Source organism: Haemorhous mexicanus, chromosome 18 (assembly GCF_027477595.1).
Source record: "Haemorhous mexicanus isolate bHaeMex1 chromosome 18, bHaeMex1.pri, whole genome shotgun sequence".
Lineage (NCBI taxonomy): Eukaryota > Metazoa > Chordata > Aves > Passeriformes > Fringillidae > Haemorhous > Haemorhous mexicanus.
In genome coordinates this window covers 15,759,839-15,782,520 of record NC_082358.1, presented here as the reverse complement: position 1 = coordinate 15,782,520, position 22,682 = coordinate 15,759,839, and the positions used below count along the sequence as shown (strand labels likewise).

Here is a 22,682-nt window from a genome sequence, read left to right as displayed (position 1 = left end):
GAAGACATTCACTATTAATAGGAAAAAAACCAAAAAAACCAATTTATTGCCATGGTAAAAGTTTTGGAAAAAACGTGATGCTTTTACCATTAATTTCCCACTAAATTTAACATTAGTTACAGAAAAGCATAATCACTTATCCATCTATTCACATGTCTGAAGGTTGGAGAAAACAAAGGAGATCACACAGATGCTGCACCTCTGCATGCTTTAACAGCCATACATGATTTTAAAACAAGCCAACAACAACAACAACAAAAACCCAAACAAACAAAACCCCCACACCAAAAATAAATAAATAAACAAAACCAAACAAAGAACCCCCAAAACCAACCAAACAAAAAAAAAATTAGAAAAAAAGAGAAGTCCTACAGCCAGATTTATGCCTGGTGCCTTACAGGGCTGTTGAACAGCCCAGCACAGGGCTAGAAATCAGAAGTTTTTAGTACATGACGTTATTTGCCACTGTCTCACAGGCTGACCTTGGGCAAGTCACTTCCCCTGCATCTCAGCTCCCCACCTGACAGTCTGTCCCTCACTTCCCACTGAGCGCCGAGGACCGAAACCCGGTAATTACTCACTACAAGCGGCTCTGCATCGGTGAAGCTGGAATACAGGGAAAGGGGGAGCGGGAAGAGGGAGCAGCGATTCCCCTCACCTACAGGTGATAAAAATTCCCCCGGCATGAATTCCGTCTCCCACTCGGGGGAGAATCCCCCCAGCCTTTCCCCGTTCCCCCAGCGCACCAGTTAGACCGGAGGAGGCGGGAGCTCTGGCTCCTGGCCCCGAGCGCGGGCGGCAGCCGCGCCCTCCGGGCCTCGCGCCCTCAGGGCCTCCCGCCCCGCCGCCGGAGCAGCCCCGGGGGCCCTGGCCGGCTGTGCGTGGATGCGGCACCGCTCGCAGCCTCGCCGGGTGGACACTCACAGGTGCTGGAGTCGTGAGAGGCGACCAATGTTCCGCAGTGGTGGTGGCCTCAGCACCCCGGCGAGAGGCGAGCGAGCTGGGCTGTGGGCGCTGCGCCCCCGCCGCGGAGCTGCCACTGCGGCGTACCCGCCCGCCCTTTCCCGCGTCGCTGGCCAATGCGGACCGCGCCAGGAGCCGGCTTGAACCATCTGTTGCGAGGCGCCTCCCCCAGCCCCTTGCCGGGGGCTCCCGCCCAAGCACCACAGCCAAGGAGGGGGAAGCCTGCAGGGAGCCCGCGGCCCCTGCAAGGCACTCTTCGCCCTATGCATCTCGGGGGCTGAGGCCGGGCTCCGCCTCCTTGTCCCCCCCGGGAATTGCCCCGTCCCATGGCTGCCGCTTCTCCCTCAGCGTTCGGCTCCCCTCACAGCGCGCTCGGCGCCCGCCCGGACAGCCGCCTCAGGAGTGCCAGGTGGGGGCAGCGAGAGGATCGGGGATGCCAGGGAGCAAGAGCTGCATATGGGACTGATCCTCCTCAGGAGTGTAGGCGATAAAGTCCCGACCTGATAAAATTTTTGCACTTCTCAACTATTAACAGGAATTCTCCACCTGGAATGTTGCACGGAGAAATATGTCTCATCCTGCTTCAGTGTGAGAAACAGGGCTAAAATCTGTCTGTATTTAGACTTAGATGTCTCTTGTGAGCAAGCTCTCCCAAAAGAGTCGTCTCTTTCACTATTTAACGGGTTTGAGTTTTAGCCTTTCACGTTCCCAGTCGGAGGGTTTTCCCAGAAACACGAGGACAGTCTATCTGCACAGTCCTTTATTTTGGGTGTTCACCCCAGGCAACAGTAGTTGAGATACTTACAGCGCAGGTGTAAAATTTCACGAAAACAGAGCGATAGTTCCTGTTTAGTTCTCTTTTTCTATTAATAGTTTCCTTGTTGCAGACCTCTCTGATTATGCTTTTTAACCAGGTGCCTATATTTCCTGTCGATTCTACAGAGAAAATCCAGGGACTAAGACACTAGTTTTATTCGAACAGGTTCTAGAGTCACATTTTTAGGAAGTCATGTCAAGAAAAGGATGCAAATTTCTCTCAACTTTCAATAACTTAAAGTTAAGAAAATAATCTTGAGATTTATGCTGTGAAAAGGAAAAAAGGTGCTTTTCTTTCTCTAATTTGTCTTTTATTTTTTTCATTTTTTGAAACTGTCAGATTCTTATATCTCACCAGAACAGTGTCAAATTACAGATTTAAAACTGGAGTATGGACCAGACACAATTTGCAGGACTTGAGGATTTGACATATACTCAGTTTTATTATGTCAAAGGGTCAAAATAAGATGGCTAATCTTGCAATTAAATTAATCATAGGCCCTTTGATTATATTATAAAAATATTTCTGGAAGCCAACCAGTTGTGTTTTATACTAATGCTGTTGTGACATGCTTGTAAGTGGTTTGGTTCAATATGTTACTTCAATCAGACACTTTCAAAGATGGGATCTATTTCTTGCCCACTAAGTTATATCTGTGCATTAAAGGGCCTCAACATAGCTGAACTTTATCTTATTATTACAAAAAACCTCTAAAAAGTACACAAAATGAAGTGATTGCAATCTTCCTTGTGAGACTCCAAATGGATGAAATTTTGTCCTCAATATGCACGTGTAGTGCCTCTAAATCTGAAGGGACAATTTGTCATTGTAAGATATTTTTAAGGAATGATTTCTATATAGTTATAATTAATAGAATGATAAATAAATGATGAGATTAGTGAATCTTCCATTAATCTTACAAAGCTGTTCTCAAGCCTAAGTTATTCCCAAATATATTGTAATCAAGACTGATCATAATAATTTTGTGAGATATTATATCTAACATTAATGCAAGGTTTAGTCTTACTACTTCAAGTATGTTATTATTGATTTTATTAATATATAGAAATTCCTTCTAAAAGCTTAAACAAATTAACCTAGGTATCAAATACATGCATGAAAAATTGCTCTTCACTCGAGTGAAGAGCATGCTGTCATATATGAAGGACAAAGGATGGCTGGAAATAAAACTACACATAAGCACACATCTGACCTCTGAAACAGTGAAAATACAAATAACTTGTTCAAGTGTACAAGAAATCGGGGCAAAATCTAAAGGCATAGGCAGGTAAGTCTGTCTCAATCCATTGCTACAATAAACAATGCTGGTAAACATAAAACCCTATGTCTTAAGTCTCAAAGTAATATTTCTTTTCTAAGTGGTTTAATTTACAAAATGACTAGAGCAAAGGCAGTTGCTTACTTTTTTAAAATATGTGTTCTTTCTGCTTACTAATTACCCTTTTATTACTTTTTGTATAGATTAACAATATGTTAAGGTCTGCATGCATATACCATGGATGTGTGTCATGGATGTTAATAGGGCAAGATCGATTTAGGGTTTTTCTTCTGTATTTTTACTTGCCTCTACCTTGGAATGGGACCTTGGGTAGTTTGCTGAACTTGCCTGTGAGTCGTTCTTTCATCTGTAAGATCTGGGATAGTCATACTTGAAGAAGGGCACTTTATTAGTAACAGTATTTTGTGAATTTATTTATCTATAAAAAAATTAACTAGTAAATAAGATCTTTGAATATAGGCATCCAGTCATTGTGCATCATAACATGTGGCAATATGTGCTGCAGCCCAGAAAGCCAGCTGTATCCTGGGCTGCACCAAAATCTGGGTGACCAGCAGGTCAAGGGATGTGATTCTCCTCCTCCACTGCTCCTATGGGATTCCACCTGGAGTATTGCATCCAGCTCTGAGGCTCCCAACACAAGGAGGGGGTGTACCTGCTGAAGCCCCTCTGGAGACAGACTGGGAGACCTGCGGGTGTTCAGCCTGGAGAAGGGAAGGCTCCAGGGAGATTTTAGTGACCCTTCCACTGCTTAAAGGGCTCCAAGAGAGCTGGAGAGTGACTTTGGACAGCAGGCTGGAGTAACAGGACAAGGGTAATGTCTTTCCACTAGCAGAGGGCAGGGTTAGATCCATATTAGGAAGAAATTCTTCCCTCTGAGGGAGGTGAGGCACTGGTGCAGGTTACCCAGAGAAGCTGTGGATATCCCATCCCTGAAAGTGTTCAAGCCCTGGCCAGATGAGGATTTTAAGCAACCTGGATGATGTCCTCACCCATGCCAGAGGGGCTGGAACTAAATTATCTGTAAAGTCCCTTACAACACAAACCATTCTATCAGTCTAGGATAACAGCATTTTCTCCTGTTTCATTCTAAGCAGCAGATATTTGGCAGTCTATAGAGTGTAAAATAAAGTTTCGAACCTAGGCAGTGTTTTTGTCAAATATAGTAAACATCTTAAAATCATCAAAGGTCCTTTGTGAAAGTCATTTAGAGAATAAGCCTTTCTTTCATTGGTTAAGCAGTGCATTAATATTACATGAAGAGGTAAAGCTGCAAGCAATTATAGTTCAGGAGATCAAAGATGGAGAATGAACAGGTTTCCGCAGCATGCATGATGAAAAACTGTATCCCTGAAAAACATGGTTTTCTTCATGAAACATTATTGTGGTGCTTAATTATGGGAGTTCAATAGCATGAGGATCTGGTACTGCCAAGAAAACTATTCAAAAACTATTTTGATGTGTTTTCCATGTTCAGCAGGTGTTCATTAATGCAATAAGTTCAGGAAACGCCATCTCTTGCCATTCCCACATTACAGGTTTGCCCTAAGAATTTTGTTTTTATGGATGTGTCCATGTTGCACATAGTTACGCTGTAATTTTCTTTCCCCATCTTTTCTTTATGCGAAGCTGAGTGAAATGTAATCTATTAGGGTGATGCTTTAAGTAGAGTTAAAAATATTGATATACACTAGCTGTTCCAATTTTTTTTTTTTTAATTCCTAATGTCTTGGAAGATCCATTAACCTTAAATCAATCCAACAAATCTGATTGTTCTTGCCAACTTCCCTTTTCCAAATAAAGATATATCAATTTACATTAATATCATCAGTAATTAAATACTTCTGTGAAGATAAAAGCAAACCCTAAGATCCAAATAGTGCAAACTTGGACCATGGATTTAGTTCCAGATCTTGAAGCAGGCTGTTCTCTGAAGTGAGCCAGCTAAAACCATACAAGGGGAACTCAGCATGTGAGTGCAAAAACACAGTTTGAATTTTAACCCACCTCCTCCTCTTCCTTTTTTTCCTGTAGGTTAAGTTCCCAGTATGTTAACCAACCCAGGACTGAAGAAACTACTCAGAAACATACCTTGGAGCCTTAGTCATAAAGAAGTTGCTTTCTTATAAAGGCAAAACAGGTCTGTGGTAATGTTGCCACTTTTTATAAAGCATAAAGCGTCAAAAGGTAGGATTTTTTTTTTTTTTTTTTTTTTTTTTTTTTTTTTTTTTGGTTATGTGCCTGTGATGACTCAGGAACTGTTATGAAAATGAATGTGCTATTTCAAATGTGGCAAGACCTAGCCTAGATTTAGACACTGTAGCATACTTACCTAAACAAACAAATTAATCTCGGAAGCTGCAGAACTGAAACCAGTTGAAATGTCATTTAGCTGCTGACACTAGTGAGCAAGCAAAACCATGGAGGGACAGTGCTAACTGCTGATGCCAGCAGATGATAAGTGGAATGTTAAGCTCCCACCCCACAGGGCCCTGTCTTCTGCTGTCAAACTGTATCTGTAAGAGAAAGGGGAAAAACAGAAAAGTAACAATAGCAACAAGAGGTACTAGAAGTACTTAAGGAAATAGCTGTCTAAACTTCAGCTGGTAAGATAGTTATCCATTAGATTTCAAGATAAGTCTGTGTAAACACAGCTACCAAAACGGTGAGTTTTTCATGTTCTTTGATAACTGTGGTAACTGGTAACTGCAATCTCCTGTTTCCTATCCCCTTCCTCAGAACACATTAAGGGAACTCCTGTGCTAACAGGGAAGTGTTCAGCAATAAAAATCTGTAGCTTTTAGAGCACTTTTCTGTTTCAAAGAGCTTTGCAACCACTGATTAGTTAATTGGTTTTGTGTTCAGTTCTGGGGAAGCACACAATCCGTCCTCTAAACAGTTGGGCTTTGTCATGGGTCCTAAAGATTCACAGCACAGTTCAGTTGGGTGAGGGAGCAGGTGCAGAGAGACAGTACTAGAGTGATAGCTGCTAAAAGCATGCTCTTTGGATAGCTACAAAGAACATGCTTAACAGTAGCTGTAAATCTTTGCCTTTCTTGAGGTGTGAGATGATACACAGAGTAAAAAAAAGCCTCATTATCGGCTTCCACAACTTAGATTTCTCCTTCGAGATGTTACATATAAAGGCAGTTGCCGTGCTGACAGAAGGATCAGTCATCAAGTTCCTTCTGCTACCCACTCATTACAAAGCTCACAAATTACTTTCCTTTTCTGACTTTCTGTGTCTTCAAAAGCATCACTTGCTGTATTTGTTTCTACATTTAACCTAAAACAGATCTAATTTTAGACACAAACCCTCTAGAGCATGGAATCTGCCTTTTCAGTCCAGTTGATCAAGATGAATCCACCCGTCTGGATGCATTCACTTACACAAAGTGGGTTCACTTTAGGTAATAACAGGACTCCTTGACTTTGTACCTTCTACAGCTTCTGTCTTAGAACACTGATCCTGCCTTTTTCAGCTGGTAGTCTAAGTGATCTGAATGATATATATCCAAAAGTTACCCTTTTCGCAGCCCATTTACAACACCAGTTGTTGGTAACTAAACAAAGTTTCTTAATTTGAAGTGCATAGTGCAGTCAGATACTTCAAGTGTACATAGTTAAAATGGAGTGCTGCCAGCGAGGCTTCCTGAACAATTGCATGTATCAGGTGTCAGTTTTGATACAGTACTGCGTGTGGCAGATTGTTATAGAATGTATTTTTTCAGGATTTGGGTAGAAGACGGCACCTGAGACATTTTAGTAAGACTAGCAGAACTTTTTTTTCCTATCTCCAGTATGTTGAGGAAAAGCATCTTGAGGAAGAATACATGAAGTCTTTTCAGCAGAGAGAAAGAGACAGAGGGAGAAAGTACTTTATATAGTTTAGAATTCTCTGCCAATTTACTTGCTGTAGAAGCTTCTGCAGGGACACTTTGTAAGCAAAGATTCCTTGGACTCTAGTAGGGGACCGAATATTTTTGTAAAGATGTACAGCTTTACACTGCTCGACAGGGTTCATGTTATTTACTGTGAAATGGCTGCCTGCCTGCCAAACTGAAAAAACCACTCCCTTGCCAGCATTTTAGCTGAAGAAAAAAAAAGGTAAAATAAGTACTTCAATATTGCTCTATTGGAGTGTTTAAACTCTATCCTTCAGAAAGGAAAAAAAAAAAAAAAGAAATTTATTACATCAATAAATGACCCCCTCAAGATCTGAAAACTGCCAGGGATCTCTGTCTCCTCATTTCTCATGAAGCTTTGCAATTTCAACAAAGTCACAAAGTTGTGATTGTACCGATATACCACACCTGTACATACACATGTGATGTGTATGGATGAGTGACCTGCTTTAATTGTATTTGTGAAGGGAAAGATCAAATAATCTCATAAAACATGGTACAGATCTCATGATTGATGATTTAATTTTCAAAAAGGGAAGTTAAAAATGAGACTAAGAGAAGAGGGATCTCTGAAGTTACTCACTCTTGCAAATACAGATTGTGCACAAATGTAACACAGTTCATATGGGTTGAATGTGCATAAGGCATATTTCTGATTGCAAGTCCGTGGATGTTTCCTATTATTTGTGTATTTCTAAAACAATGTCGATTGACAAAAATGCAATTTCTTCATTCTTAAATGCCTGAGGAATTTAACACAGTTATCCATGGGAAATGTTTCTATTGGTATTTGGAGGATGTATTTCACTTATACAGTGGTGCTACAGGTACACTGGTATATTAACCAGTAATTTGGATCTGTAATTTCCAGATGAAGAACAGTACTCCTGTGCTCCTTAAGGCTTTAAGTCAGCCCCAAGTTTCACTCTTCACCAACAACAAACACTTGTTGGTTTACTGCTGTCTTCAGTCACACATATTAATTTGCACTGTATTTAAACATTTTTTTCATACTTCCTCTTCTACATCGAGAATATAATAAAGTAAGAAGTACAGCTATAGGCTAGGCTACACAAATATACATTCATAGATATTAAGAGAAGCAGGAACCATTGTGACAGATTAACTAGATGATCTGGCATCTTGCTTTTCTGGTTATGTGGCAAATCTTTCCAGCTTCACTGATTACCACTGTCTCTACTACGGTAACTGTTCAATACCACAGATGTTGTTAGGCAGTATTTAACTTGCATGTGCCATGTGTTCTGTACATATTGAGCCTTAAAATCAAACCCTCCCTTTGGGAAAGCGGTTTGAACCACAGTCAAAATTGGATTTAGCTGCTAGCCTTTACTACTTAGACGTCTCTAACAGAATTGCCATTTTCTTTGTTGGCTTATTATTTGGACTCGAATAAGACCTGCATCAGTGAGATACATGTCAGTATATATGAAGACAGATTTTGAATCTCCTGGGTCTCAAAGACAGCTGAATTGAAAGTGCTTGTTTATGCTAGGCAACAGAGAATATATATGCAAAAGCAAAATTTCTTTTGAATTTTATTCTTCTCAAATATAGGCACTGCATATATTCTTATATGTACTTTTCTTTATGTTGTAAAGAGTTTTCCTGAACAATATGGATGTGTATAAACATGTCTTTTATTGAAGGATGGACTAGTGGTGGGCTTGAAGTCAAAGAGTTTTAGATAAAAATTAGATTGTGAAGCATACAACAGGTATTAGTCACAAATGAGACATCACAGTAAGACATCCTTCTTTGCACATAACGTTTCTTTATGTAGAAAGCAAGTGTACAGTCCCATGCTGTGCTCTTCTTGCTGCTTGGCATGTTGGTACAAAGCATAGAAATAATAAACAATTTCAACTGTTTTCTTTGTTACAGAAGGAAATTCTGATTTAAGAAGTATATGCTCCCATGACAGTGACATTACATGCTGCGAACTCCTAGTTGTATGAATCTTTCGAGTTGGCCTTTGAGTTTTGTATTGACAGAGTAGAGAAATCTGAATGTGCGCATAAAGGGGGAAGGGACTGAGCTATGCGGCTTCTAGGAAGCAGGAGCAGCTAATGAGGATCCCACACAGAGATTTTCATTGTATGGTTCTTATGAGAGAAACTACATTGTGGAATAAATGCCCAGACCATTGTTCGATTTTTAACCCATTCATCACTAAGATGCAATCCTGCTGAAGTACGTTGACATTTCCCAGAGGGAAAAAATGGGTTCTGGTTTTTGCAAAAGGATTGAAATTTTGTCTGGAAAAATCCATTGAACCAGGAGTCTTCTTTTATTAAGCAGATTTTACCAGATATTGTCCTTTTTCAGTATATGGTGTCATACAAATTATCCCCCAAAAGTTATATAGCAAAAGTTAGTTTAATATGCTTGGAACAGCAGCCATAAGAATCATGATCTTTACAGGCAGAATGTAAACTTAAATATTTATAAGTATTTACAGTAATGTTTATTTCTATACTGTGATGGTATAACAAAGAATAACTGCTGAATATATAAAATTGTCATGTGTTGTTTGCAACCTGAAAATGTTTTGGAACAGAAACCACACAAGACAAGACCTTTGACATCCACACATTCAGTTGGAGAATTCCTTATAAATAATATTACATTCCTTGTTTTTGCAGCTGTTGTGTTTCTTGCTTTGTGATTATGACACACAAATACTAGTGTGGACAAAAATGAGTAGGCACATAGAAATAAATCATCGATTCTATCTTTTGTTCTGTTTGATTGTAAAACTCAAAAGTCAGCTCTCAGGTTTTTATCAGCAGCTGTTAAAATAAGGCTGTAGTGGAAATTTTCTAGTGTGGTCATATAACTTAATAGTAAACCTGGAAAATATAGATTATGACTGGTTGCATATGCATTTTTATTTTACCTTCTTTTATTGTTTGAAGAATTAATCTAAAATCAGACCTTCTTTTCTGTGTAGCACATGGTATGCCTTTTTAATGTTGGGTAATACAGAGTAATACATGTTAAGCATAATTTAAGGTTTTTGCAGATGATGTTTCCTGCTTTCCGGGAAAGAGCAGCACAGATAGCTGTACTTACTGTTGGTTTTAAGTCCACTTCACGCTAGAGTTCCTATGTCTGGTATTCCAGTTACTCTGTTATTTGCAACTGTATGAGTTATGTATATGTCTTCATACAGTCTTTTGAGAATAACAAAAGGCTCAGTGTAACTAAGTGCCCAGAAATCTCCTAGGGGCTTTTCCTCAATATCATCTTGGCATGTAAGACTTGCTCTGTCCAAGGCAATCTCTATTCGTTTAATGTGCATAATGTTTATTCCTTATAAAAAATGTATTATTTACTTTCATTCTCAGATATCATTAAAGAAAACACCCCAGTTGTACTAAATACAACTGGGAACTTCTATTGGAGAACTTGTGCATGTTCTTCTATGTTAAAAGAGTAACATTTTGTGTAAAATTTTCATTTCTTTCTCCCATCTCCTCAAGTTTTTGTTTTTCCCCCATATACAACAGGATCCTTTTATTGCTTAGAAATTTATGCTGCTGTATAAACAATAAGCACATAAACTAGCCTTATAATCAGAGAAATGCACATGTGTTTTATTTGTTACCTATAAAAATCATCAGACTCCTTTAGGTGCTCGCCGGAGGCAATACTTCTAGATACTTTAACAGAGTTCAGGCACATTTTCTTCTGAAATATGGGTGATGTGATTTGCAATGGATTTATTTAGACATTGCATGTTCCATTTCATTCATTCTAACGTTAATATGCACCTAATAATTTGAGAGACAGTGAAAAGCATAGAATTCAAAAACCTGTATGAAAAGAATGGCATGGGAGGACAAAAAAAAGGAAAAAGATGAGTAAGGGGACAAAAAAAGAGAAAGTTTGCTAAAAGAAATAGAATCCTTGAATTTGCTTATTCTTTTCCTACTATTCACTAGATTTATGCAAGGTCACTGCAAGCTTTGAATGAAGAGCTAAATGATAACATTTCTGCTGACATTGTATTGGAGGTGGAAAATTAAGCTCCAGGAAAATTACTTAATATGGGACTCAATCTTTTACCAGTTTGGTTTTTTGTGGGCTTTTTTTTTTTTCTGTTTGGTTTTGGGTTTTTTGTTTCGCTTGTTTTGTTTTGGTTTGGTTTTTTGGGGATTTTTTTGTTTGAGTTTGGTGTTTGGGGTTGGGTTTTTTTGGTTTTTGGAGTTTTGGGTTTTTTTTTTTTTTCAGTAGGTGCCTTACTGCCAAAAAATTTCCTTTAGTGGGGAAAAAAACATTAGTCCATGTCCTGGACTGTGTGCTGGCTCCTTTCCACTAAAAGGATCTATAAAGCTTTCCACAGTTGGCAGCTGAGATTGCTTCTGCAAGGGGGAATCCCTGGCTGAGGTAGAGCTGTCTTACAGCTGCCTTGGCTTCCATCTGTTCCAAATGGTTATAAGAGATTTGGAATATTCTCCTTCAAAACTGAATTTCTGATAGAAACACAGAGACTTGAACTATGTGGTTTTTTAATCATGTATGTATATTCATGGCTTATCATCTTCTTGTGTGTAAGTCCTAAGGTATTTATATGCTGTCTATATAAAAGGACTCTTTCTGCAGAAAATTTGTGATTTTGCACCATTTAATAGGTGAAATTTCTATCAAGTATGTATCTTTCTGTCATTTCATTTTTGTAAAGAGTTATTTCTCCCTTTATGTACATTTTTGACTATTACTATGAAGAAACTGGGTACACTTCCTTTGGGAAACTTATGCTGATTCCAGGTCCGAGATCTATCCATCTTAATATTTAATGCATAACATCTGTAGCCTGTTACAAAATGTTGATTGAGACACAATGAAGAGTAAATAGGTCCAGTTTGAGGTTTTTATTATAATAGGGATTTCATGACAAATTCAAAACCCATTATTTTGAATTCAAAGCATGACATCTAAGCCCACAAAGAGAAAATCATAATATTAACATCTTTAGTTTAGGGTATAGGATCCAGAAGCACATAAAACTTACCAAACAAAAGGCAGCAAACTTTGCTTGGAAATTATACATACCAAAGCTTTCACTTGTAACATTAATGTCTTATGTGAGGAGGAGAAAGTATGTTGGAGTTCATGAGTTTACTATGATACGTGTAAAGGGAGTCCTCATTACAACAGATAATGCGGATGGCATTGCAACAACTATCTATTGCAACAACTAATTACATAATACTATGTAATTTATCCCTTACAATTGCTTCCTGTTTTGACATAAAGAATGAGATTGTTTGTTATCTTGCAATATGTATGGTTTTGAAAATTGAAAGGAAATTAAAAGGGTTCTTTCAGGGCATCAAAGTGACTGGAGGATACAGTAGTCACAGTGCATAAAAGCACAGAATCACAGAATATTCTGACTTGTAAGAGACACACAAGGATCATCAAAGTCCAACCCCTGACCCTGCACAGACACCCCAGCAGTCTCACCCTGTGCCTGAGAGTGGTGTCCAAACACTCCTGGAACTCTGGCAGCCCGTTCCCTGGGGAGCCTGGGCAGTGCCCCAGCACCCTCTAGGGGAAGAACCTTTTGCTAATATTCAACCTAAACCTACCTTATATAATTTCCTGACATTCCCTCAATTATTGCTAATTGATTATTGCTAATTGTAACTCTTAACACAAAGAGTAGAGTAATAGTATGTGGTACTGCAGAATGCTATGGTGCTGTTGTGCTAGACTTGATGTGAACAGCTGATTAGGAAAGATCTTAACCAAATGAATATGTTATCTCAGTAAATGAGGCCCAAAAATATTAAGGTATATGAAATTATAATTTAGGATAACATCATGAGGTTCAAGCAAGTTGGCCAGGAGAAGATAAAATCTCTTTATCAGAGATGGAAACTGAACATTTCCTTTATTCATGCATATTTTACTTTTCTAAAGATTCAACATACAACTTCTTAAAGGGAAAAGCAAAGATCACATCTTATGGAGATTTTTTTTATTTGTTTCAGTGTAAATGGAGCACATAATGAAATTACTATGGCCATCACATAATGAAATTTCTATGGGACATTAAAAATAAATGATGCAGTTCTTCACAGCCACACAGTAGGTCTGTGCTCAGGTTCATGAGTCCAGATTTACTTAGGGAGGTGATTGTCACAGATATTTAGAATTACCTCCAGAGATGTAGACTGCTTAGTTATGAGTAATCAAGTGAATAAGTTTGAAAGATGGGGATATAATTTTAAAATAATGTTAGTATTCAATGCTGCAAATTTTTGGTCTTGTTGCTGTTATTATTCTTCCAGGGTCATTTTTAAATGGTGTTAAGGATTCATGCATACTTAGTCCCAGTTAGCTATAGTTTCTTAGGGGTCTTCTGTTGCTTGTCAATGAAAAGTGATCTGTCCAAAGGCAACAATACTTAGAGAGTGAGATGGGGAGGATGATGACAGACACTGATGGGTACCATTAGATATTTCAGACTGGAAGTTTAGGTTAATTCTTACTTTGATCTGCAACTATCATTCCAATTATGCAAAAAGTTGGGGCTTTTTGCACAGAAGGATTGTACACTGGCACTGTTTCTTGTGATGATGATTCATGACAATAACATTAGATCAGATTTCATGGGTATTTTTCAGAGTAGATCACTAGTTACTTTGACTCCTTCTTTAGCATACCAGCTGCAAAATTAAAGCAGAAACATTTAATTCTTTCAGGTTTACTGTAAACTGATTTGGATTTACAGTTTTCAGATAAGGCAGCTACACGTTAACTGGAAAGTGTTAGTTCAGGATGTGTGAATGCATGCAATATTTGTATGCATGTGTGTGTTCCAAAATCACTCCTTTAATACTGATGTGATTTACAAAATTACTGTAAACATTTGGAGTAGGTACATTTGAAGAAGATGCAGCTGTGACTCCTGATGGCTTTGGTTTTGGTAAGGTAGTAGATCTTGTGAAATAATGTCACATAGATCTATATGCCTGAGACTGATGGGGTTTGGGCAGTGGATTACAGCAAAGTCTGATTTGACAAATGTAGATATCTTTGTATCATCATGTTTCAGTATGAGTATAGCATTTGAAAATGCCTACTGATGGAATTTGTTTTAGTCCATACTTTCATGTTAAGAAATACAGGATTATACTGTTTTCCCTTGAAAAACTGAGCAACATGTTGTTAAAGATGGATTAAAGAGCAGCTACTCTTTTTCAAAATGAAAATTGAGGGAGGTGGGTAGGGGTGATGTTAGTTTTCATTTCACAGCATGTAAAACCTGTCTAAGAGATTTCTCCTAGAATCATTAATACATTTTGAAAATGCACTTTACAGGCAGACATGGTTATGAGGAGTACTTGCTAGACATCTAAACTTGTAGAAAAGATGGAGGTTAAAAATGTGCAAAGCAATAGTTATCTCTGTCTGCCTCCACCATTTTTTATGACCAGCTTCTGGTGAAAAGACAATTGGAGCAAGCTATTTCTGTTTCCTGAGCAATCCAGAAGCTGATGGAATATTACCACGGCATTCAGGTGGACATTCTCAGGTAGCATCTGTAGGAGAAATGAATCTCATACAATAAAAGTATGGCCTCCAAGAATTTATAGTATTTAATTTCTTTTTGCAGCTATCCCATTGTCACCTGCTTTAAGCTACATTTTAATGACAAGCTTCTTGTACCATTGTGTTATGTCCCATCTCTTGTAATTGCTTAGTCTTGGGTGGCTCTTATTGCTCCATCCAACAAATAGTCTCCAAACCCAACCAAATGTGTAGTACTTGCTGTTTGATCAATTTTGGTGATAAAAATAACAAACTGAAACCATAACATTTATTTACTCAAAGAATATTAGACTTGTAATCGCCAAATAAGAACTGTATTCCCACCTTAAATTACCTTGAAAATAAAATCAATAGCTTATTTAAGAAGGTTAAACAAGAAAAAAATTAATTGCCCTCAAGGAGACAAATAAGTTTCATTTAAAATAGAACAATACTTATAAACTAGCAGAAGGAGTTGCAGGACAAAATGTTAATGCTGGTTAACAGAGGGAATCAGAACAAAATAAAAACCCCACAAAACCGAGCAAACAAAAAAATCAAGTCCTTATTTCTAGCCCCCTACAAGTATTTCAACCGCACTTTTAAATGTAAGGTACCTTATGACAAAAACAGTAAGAATGAACACACCCCTGACTCAGCTGTGAATTCAATGTGGATTTTAAATGTTTTTGTCTGAGAGGCTATTTTAAGAGATAAATTCTGTTGGTAGAATGGCAGCTCATATATATATATGCTGAAATGGTGAAAGCAGAGTGATTTAATTCAGATCCCCTATTGCCTGTGATCAGCCTCTTTCAGAATTCTGAAGCAGCCAGTTCTTACTTACTGTCTTCTCTTGATGCCTTTACACCTGCCATGTTTCTTGTTGAAGTGAACATTTACTCTGAGGTAAAAAGCAATGTCCAATCAAGAAAGTATCTGGAAACGAATCTGCAGGTTCTTGGTTCTAGAGATTTTTTTCATCTGGGACCAATACTTGTATCCTGACACTGCAGTTATTTTAAAAGTAATGATACTGTGATGTTAAAAGGGACACCATTTGCCAATAGGACATGGCGGATCATGTGTGACAGGGGTGCTCTCTGCTGTTTTGGACACTAATCTGGTGCGTGTTCTGTGTGTTATCTGGTAAATACAGGGAGAGGAAAATTTCATTGGCCCATCTATAACCTTTATGCAAACAGATTTTAGGATGTTTATGAAGAAGGAGGAGCAGAATACTTACAGGGTTCCTTCCTGCTGTCATCATCTCCATCTCTTTCAACACTTGTTCCAGTTAAGAACTGAATGTCCACTGTATAGGAATTGATGCACATAATCTGGTCTTTGTTGAGTGGACTCTAAAGTTCCTCAGCTACCTCTCCGCAGTGTTCTGCTTTGTGAAGGTAGTAGCTTTAATCAATCATCTAGGGGGTTTCAAGTGCTAAAATCACTTTGAAATAAAAAAGAAGCCTACAGAGCTGCAAATCACAGGATACATCTATGTGGATAAAACTCAACTCTGCCTAGAGGGCTGGTGTCATTCAAGTACTTTAGAGTGAGTTTCACCTGCTATGGCTGAAATAACAAAATTTTATGTAGTTTTCCTTACTTAGTGTGCTACACAGACAGCCTAACGTTAATACTTGGAGCAGGCACTGTAGTTCTGTTCTTGTTCTTGGATAGATCATAGCAAAGCTTTCAGAGAAGAAAGTTAATGAAGAAAGCTCAAAATTAATTTGAAGGCAAAAAAGTTATTCTTAAATCCTAAATTTACAAATGCACATACTTATTTATTTTGAAGCTCCTTTACAAGAGAATAGCTATGATCATTAATCAAAGAAATTGTAAAGAAAGCATTCTGCATCTTACTTATCCCTCCTGAAGATTCACAGTTTAAACATGTCTGTGAAAGTGTGGAAGTTCTCATTCCTTCAAATATTTGGCATGGAAATTCTGGACCAATATACAAAAATAAATTTTTCAGGAGGTACTAAAAATACATTACAAATTAATGCTGTCACAACTTGCTCAGTTTTAGGTGCATTTTTTCATAAAGTTTTTTCTTTGAGATCTTTAGAAACTGAAGAAGCTGTTATTAAGTGTTAAACAATATTTTCACCTGGTGAAATACTGCACTTTCACAATCTTTTTTTAAACTCACTTCATACAAGAGTTTAATGCTTTTCCTTGGTGACTTTATATTTTGATAACTGTTATTTAAGGAAATAAACACATTCCAAGAAGATTCTTCCTCTCAGGAGATGCTTGAAACATGTTTTGATTTGTTTTCATCTTTGTGTCCCAGCCTTAAATCAATATTGATTTTGATGTGAAGGGTAAGTGTTAAATGACTTAGTGTAAGACTTGTACTGAGAAAGCTTGCTCTCACTTACCTGCAGGCTGAAGGGCAATATGACATTTAGGTCTTGACCTTGGATTCTTGTTCTTTAAGGACTTCAGTGATGCACACAGCACTCTTGATACAGATAGGCAATCCAAGGAGGTTACATAAAGGATATCACCCCTGCCAGGAACACAATATCTTAATGTTAGCATTTTACTCCGTGAGGAATAATTTACTGCTGGGAAAGGAATGAGGACTGATGACTTGTACAGCCCTGAGGTCATCAAGAAGTCGCTTAAGAGTTTTTTGTTGACTTTGATTTTGTTTTAACTTCTCCTCTGTGTCTTAATTAATCCAATAGCACAATAGATGGGAACCTGGGGACTTGATAGCACCCTTGAAGCCATGCCCATCTGTAAATCTGAGGGAGTTGCTCACACCCAACTGCAGTGCTGTGCCCCCAAAAGCACAAACACTAACCCTGGCCTTTGTTCCACAGACTGCTTGGTCTCGAGTAACTGCCTGGGAACCTCATTCTGTGTAGTGTTACTGAATGTTTCCTTGGTGCATGTAGGAAATATTTGCAGGTGTTTCCTGGTTTGGGTTTTTTTTTTTTAATGTGCAAAAAATAAATAGCAAGCATAAAATGCTGCCAATTCCCTTTCCTGGTCCTTTTGCAAAAGAAAGGAGAGAAAGATTATGTGAGAAGTGAACTGTGACAAATCTGTTTTAAAATACAGGTGAGTACATTTACACCATAGATTTGCAAACCAGAAATTAATTGTTTTGTATTGTGCTAGGATGGGTAAAGGTTTTTTTCTTCTCTTTTTGATTAAATAAAGGAAGTAAGGAAGAAGACCTCTGTTCTTGTCCTTATTCATTGTTAGCATCTAGAAAGTATAGAGTATACAAACAAGGTCTTACATGCAGCTGTGTCTCAGTGGCTTGTTTGTGAGTATTGTTGTTAAACTCATATTTAAGTTAAAATAAATCAACAACATAAAGATAAAAAATAACCAGCTTAAAGGTTGTGTGAACCCTGGTGTTCTGAGTGCAACAAGAGCCAAATACTGTTTGCAGAAAACCAATGAAGCACAAAATATAGCAGCATGTGTCCCTCCCTGTGTGCATTATTATCTCTCACACATTATCTGAGGCACCCCATCTTGCACAGTGTGTGGCTGAATAACCCCCTGCTGCTGAGTAGATTCATGCCTGCTGTTCATTTTTGAAAAGTAATTTTGTACAATTATCCTGCTAAATATTGATAGCTTTCACCATTCCAGCCACGGCTAATTAAAACACACACTGTGTAAAATTTTAATTAGGATTCACGTCAGGGTGAATAATGATAAAAAGAAAGAAAGAGAAAAAAAAAAAGAGGAAAAGAGGGAAAAAAAGGAAAGAAAGAAAGAGGAGAAAAAAACAGTTGGCATTTGTGGGGGGACTTTATTTATGACCTGCTGGTTTGCTATTGAACCTCTTTTTATCCTCAGATTTATTTCCCCTCCCAGGTTGTTCTCAACTCCTGATCTGAGGGTGTGGAAGAAAAGAGTTCTTCAGTGTGAGCCTGTATTTTACACATTCTCAGTAGAAGGTTATATGTTTTCTGCTGTGTTGGTTGCTATCCTTTCAATTGCCCCATAATGACTGCAGGAACCAGGCATTTTCTGGGGATTGATGACCACTGAGCTGGAACCTTGGCCCCATGTAAGAGAAGGCAGTCATTAACTTCAACTGGGCTTCATTCATATTCTGTACATTGGTTTTGGTTGCACATAAGTCAAAATAATCAATAAAGGATAATATATGTGAGAGAGGAAATGAACCCTTTTTTTAAATTACATAGCCCACATTATTCCATTTGCTTGAAAATGGAAAAAAAAGATGTAAAATCTATAGGAAGATACTTCTCATGAAGCAATGTGTAAAATTTGAGGCATTTGATTGTTATGTGTCAACTGCATAGAAGCTTTGGAAGTGTTTTTAGGCTTTTCTGATTATGGTAAAATTTAATGCATGCAAGTTTTAATTAAAAGTTTTATAGAAAATGAGTGAGCAAGTATACACCAAAAGTAATTTAAATTCAAAAAGCCACCTACATTGTGTAAGGAAATTAATTTCTATTTGGGGGCTGACTTTGTCTCCCTCACCACTCTCCATATTTGAGGAATTTGCATTTAGGTGTTAGACAATTACAAATGTGTCCATAATACAAGTAATTTCCTTCAGTGCACTAAAATAACCTTACTTAGTGTTAACTTTTTAAAACTGCCCCTTACTAAAGGCATTAATTTTTTTTTTTTTTGCACCCATTGACTAACAGACTACACAATGGGCTTTCTTCAGTGAGAAAGGTTAACACCCAGGGGGACTTGTGTTCACTGATAAAACTTTAGGATCTTACAATGGTAATGAAGGCAACAGCTGGCTACAGCTGAGCCTTTTGGCAGCACATCTTTTTAATGCATCGTATCTACAGAGGGGGCAAAGTCAGACAAGATTTTGAAGGACCTCTTGCTACACTTGTGCTGCCAATTTATATTTGCTCTATTCTCCTCAAACTGTGAAGGAAGAATGTAAATTGTAGGTATTGGTGGCTGGAGTATATGAATGATCCAGATTATGTAATGTGTATTAGTGAAGAGACATCATAATTGTTTAGAGATAAAATTAACTGCATATGGAAAAAAGACTATTTGCATTCATAAAACACTGAATTTATTATCTTAATAATATTGGAAGAAAGTGTATAGGAAGGAAAGCTCCAATGTTAAATATTTGTCAAATGAGCCTTTATTATTCATCAATATGTAATTTAGTTAGGGGTAATTTATTTTTATTGCTGATTTTAGGGGGTCATTCTTTGTAATTCTCAGCATGCTGAATTCAGCAACTCCTAAAGCTGGTGGCTCCTTTGAGCTGAGAGTCCAACCCTGGCCCATCTAATCTGTTCTTTGCCTAACTGTTAATGGAATGTGATCACAGTATATCTTTCAGCTCTTTTTTATTTTTTAGGTCAAAATGTAACCAGTAGGAAAAAAAATGTACCTCCTATTATGTGGAAGTTGTATGTGCACCAATTTATGTATTTATAACTAGTGATTGCAGCAAAATTTTAGCTTATTTTCATGTTCTGTTGTAATTTGTATATTTTTCAGACATTATAAATATGATGGCAGGTTCTGAAGTAACTGATTTAGAGCTATTCTAGAACAAATAATAATTAATAGTCATAAATATTTGCAACATTTAAACAGATGCAGAAGCCTGATATAACAAATACGTGTACTAATTTGGAAATCTGAAAAAGCAAAATGCTGCTGTGACTGTCTTCCAGCATGTAGAATCCTACTTTTGAAGGGGCTGTCATCCCCGACAAAACAACAACCCCTGCTAATGACCATGTTTGTCACTGTGGTACATCTGGTAATTTGCTCTTACCACATTGTTATGGAGCAGTAGGGGCCTGAGCCATCAAACCCATAATCAGTGTGCTGCAGTTCATTTCACCCCATTTATGTTGGAGGTAATTTTGTGTTATCCACCTTCTGTCCACAAGTCCATTCAATGGGAGTTGAACAAATACTGAGTACTAGTAATGCAACATAAGAAGAGATCAATAGCTTCGGGAGATTTTGGATCAGTCTGTAGCAAAACATAATTGGGTTCGGCACTTAGATTTGTACAGAGTTAATGTCTTACCTGCTGAAGAACAGGATCCCCCCCCAGGTATGGAAAAATTTGGATAGTTTGGCTGCCACAGAACATGTTGGGGTGCAATGTAAAAACACCCCATGCCATGGAACCACGTCTAAGCCTTTGGGGCTAAGCTCTGTGATGAATTGCTGTGTTTCCACAGGTTCCAGACCCCATGAAGATATTTCAGCTCAGGCATAGCATGGGGCTGAGTTGTCTACATTCACATCATGCTGTTGCTGAATTAAGAAGCTGCCAGAACTCAGAGCCAGGAGGATATTAAGTACTAGCAAACAGCACTAAATGTATAGGACGCTGCAAACATGATACTTCACTATGCCTGTTGCCCTTAGTGTTTTGACTGGTAAAAACCCAGTTTAACATGCCCTAGGCGCTGAATAGACATTCAGCTATTGAAACAATGAACTCTGCTTAAACTTTTGTTTTCCTTTGCCAGTTCTTGGAACATCTTTAACAAAAGGAACAAAACTGACACCACTGCAATGCAATGTCTTTTCCTCTTTCATTAACTGGCAGTGCATAGATGTTAGGGGAAATGTAAAGTTACAGATACTGTAGTTTTGTTGCCAGGTCTTGGGAATTACTTTTTAATTTACTTTTTAATTTTTACATGAAAGGCAACAATGTGTAATAGATGTGGCAGCATTATAATGTTGACATTTCAGAATTGTAGAGTATTGAATTTCTCCATATGACAATAAGTATCCTGCATTTATATTTATTTTTCTCCCCTTGTAACATGAACTTAACATCAACTGTTTTATTAACATTGTTTTATTATTCAAGCATCAAGATACACAAACCCTGAGCTTTAAGATATGGCTGTACACTCCTCTGTTCTTCTGATGACATTGATCATTGATGGAAATGAACTAAAACAGGTTCCCTTTTCCATTGTGTAAGGAATGATCTCCATTTCTGCCTTGAGATAATGTTTTTGTTCAGTGCAATGATGAATTCTGTGTAGAATGCTTCCATTAGAAGCGTAAAAAGAAAACAGATGCGTTTACATTGTCTCCATGGAGACACAAACACACAAGCTAAATTCACACTAGGATCAGGGAGAAGATTCCTCCTACTTTGTCTTCCAGAGAAGGGGAATTGCAGACAGAATATTTGAAGCAAATGAGACAGAACTGACTACAGACCATTTTTCTTCCTTGCCTTTTCAGCAGAGGATTCTTTGATCCTTCAGTGAAGATTCCAGAATGCCATGATGGCTGCTTGTAGTACCCCTAGGATTTTGGTAAGAGTTCAAAGTAGTGTAAGAATACTTGTATGAATTAGTACTTGTATTAATGTTATAAGTAATGATAAACTGGTAATTCTCTACAGCTACTTCATTCCTTGTCTCTAACATTAGAATCACTTCAATTTATTGAGTGAGCAGGCATTATTTAACCATGTGATGGTTATAAACCATATGATGTTCCTTCTGCTCCTTGTTTGGAGGACCATGGACTAAGTTTGCATAGACATTAACTACAAAATATTTTCCTGCCGTATTTCCATCCCTTTGCACATCTCTATTTTCGTGGACCTTTACAAACCACTGTTCCTCCAACCAACTGCAGTTTGTCCATATGACACGTCTGAAAACTGTTTGAGGCTCATAGTGACTGGGAAAGGGAGAAATCTTTCCCCTTTCTGCTTTTTATCTAGAGACCATGATTTATTTACAAGTGATACAAGGATGAATATATCCTTTCAAAGTCACATGGCTTTTTAAGTTAGCTGGAACTCATGTAATAAAGGAAGAAGAGATCTTACCTTTAAATTTACCTTTTCCTCACCAGAGGAAAATAGGTCAGTACATTACATATGTGATGTCAAATGAAACTTTGTGCAGTTTCATATTCCACTCACCCAGCAGTACTTCGCAGTCTAGTAGATCACTGGGATTATAAATCTACTGAATATGGCTTATTCCAATATGATTTATCGTGTGATTCCTGCTGCAGTCACAGGAATGGACATTACTGCTGTTAGTGACTGCTTAGTGTATTAGCTGCTCTTTTGTTTTTTCTTCTGACCAAATTAACGACTGTGTCACTATCTGCTGTC

General features: G+C 37.9%; 1 protein-coding gene and 1 long non-coding RNA gene across 7 annotated transcripts in view; one reads left to right on the top strand and one right to left on the bottom strand.

Annotated features, from left to right (window-relative positions):
• Positions 1-1,039, bottom strand: part of SULF2 (sulfatase 2) — an 84,455-nt gene extending 83,416 nt beyond the window's left edge. Inside the window, exon 1 of the mRNA XM_059862728.1 lies at positions 925-1,039. The gene's annotated coding sequence lies outside the window, so the exon portion shown is untranslated. The remainder of the gene's footprint in view (positions 1-924) is intronic.
• Positions 527-22,682, top strand: part of LOC132335815 (uncharacterized) — a 48,216-nt gene continuing 26,060 nt past the window's right edge. For 3 of the 6 annotated variants that reach the window (XR_009488739.1, XR_009488734.1, XR_009488736.1), the window contains exons 1-3: positions 527-664; positions 5,115-5,267; positions 21,791-21,864. This is a non-coding gene — a long non-coding RNA (uncharacterized LOC132335815). Of the gene's footprint in view, positions 665-1,144; positions 1,373-5,114; positions 5,268-21,790; positions 21,865-22,682 lie in introns of those variants that run through there. The other 3 variants (XR_009488738.1, XR_009488737.1, XR_009488735.1) reach the window with 2 other exon arrangements.